Genomic DNA, 2,077 nt, shown 5'->3' with positions numbered 1-2,077 from the left:
GATATTTTAAAAGTTTGTCAGTTTAAATTTCTAATATAGAAAAATATGTCTAAATATCTCACTTAAAGCAAAGCTCTTTGGTGTCCTCAATGCTTTCTTAGTCTTTAAATTGAGATTTTATTCACATACCATAGGAATTACCATGTTAAAGTATGTAATTCAGTAGGTTTTAGTATACTTACAAGGTTGGGTAACCATCATCTAACCAAAACATTCTTTCTTATCATCCTAAAAGAAAAGCCTGTACTCCTTAGCTGTCACTCCCAATTCTCCTCTGTCCCCCATCCCCTGACAACCACTAATCTAATTTCTGATTCTCCTGATTTGTCTATTCTAGACATTCCATATAAGTGGAATCTTTTGTCTCTGGCTTATTTTATTTAGCATAATGTCCTTAAAGTTCATCCATACTATATAGCATATATTAGAGCCTCATTCTTTTTTATGGATGAATAATGGTCTATTGTACCTATATACCACATTTTGTTTATCCATTCATCAGTTGGACAGACAAATTTTATGTTGTTTCTACTTTGAGCTATTATGAATAATGGTGCTATGAACATTTGTATCCAAGTTTTTGTACAAATACATAATTTTAGTTCTCTTGGCTATATCCCTAGCAATAGAATTACTGGGCCATATGTTTAACTCTAAGTTACTCTATGTTTAACTTTTTGAGAAACTATCAAACTGTTTTCCACAGTAGCTGCACCATTTTACATTTGAACCACCAATGTATAAGCATTGCAATTATTCCACATCCCTGCCAAAACTTATTTGCAGTGTTCTTGATCCTAGCCATCTTTGTGAGTATGAGTCAATTATTTTTAAGAGTGTAGAAGATTCTGAAGCTAAAATGTTTGAGTTTTTTTCTAACAAATAGCTTTAAAAACATTAAAAAAACCCAAATTAAATAAAAAACCAACAACCCCAAAAAACGAGCTCATAGATACAGATTGATGGTTGCCAGAAGCAAGGGGGTAGGGGGCAGGCAAAATGTACAAATTTCCAGTTATAAAATAAATAAGTCCTAAGGATATAATGTACAGCATGGTGAATATAGTTAATAACACCATATTGTATCTTTAAAAATTGCTGAGAGTAGATCTTCAAAACTCTTATCACAAGAAAAAAAACTTGTAACTGTGTTGTGATGAATGTTAACTAGACTGACTGTGATCATTATCCCATATATACATATATTGTATTATTATGTTGTACACCTGAAACCAGTATAATGTAAAAAAAATCCCATAAACATAATAACATTATCAAATTAACAATAATTCCACAAATTTGTATAATACCAGGGTAATGAAGTTTGCCTGGTACAGACCCGATTAACACCTCTGTATCAGCATAACTGTTAAAAGTCTCCTTTAATTCTCAACATGCCCTGTTTAGATGACAAATTACATAAACACTCTAATTACAATTCTATGTTAAAATTTCCCTAATTGTCTTAAATATATCTTTTTATAATTTATTGAAAATGAGATCCAACATTGCATTCGATTGAGGTGTCTTTAAAAACTCTTAACGTAGGGGCCGGCCAAGTGGCTCAGTTGGTTAAGAGCTGAGTGGCTGCAAGCTGCCGACAGGCGGCCAGATGGCGACTGGATGCCAGATGGCGACTGGACTTGGAGCTGAGCTAGCTGTGCCCTCCGCACAACTAAGATTGAAGGACAACGACTTGGCTGTTCCCCTTCCCCAATTCCCCAATTAAAAAAAAAAAATGAGTGCCTTGGGTCTCCTATCAGTCAATCAAAAAAACAAAAAACAAAAAACAAAAAACCCAAACTTTTAACGTACATCAGTTCTCCCTCTACTCCAGTTCTTTCATTCCAGTTATTTATTGAAGAAACTTGGTAATTTGTGGATTTTCCACATCTTTAGCTTGGCTGATTATACTGCCTTGGCATCTTTTAATCTGTTTGTCCTCCATATTTCTTCCCACTTGGTAATCAGATCTAGAAGTTTGGTTATACTTAGGGTCAACTTTTTTGGTGCAAGAACATTTCATAGATGGTGTGTATTTCCTATTGCATCGTATTGCGAGGCACATGAGATCTGG

This window comes from Hipposideros armiger, unplaced genomic scaffold (assembly GCF_001890085.2).
Source record: "Hipposideros armiger isolate ML-2016 unplaced genomic scaffold, ASM189008v1 scaffold_73, whole genome shotgun sequence".
NCBI lineage: Eukaryota > Metazoa > Chordata > Mammalia > Chiroptera > Hipposideridae > Hipposideros > Hipposideros armiger.
This window is presented reverse-complemented; position numbering follows the sequence as displayed.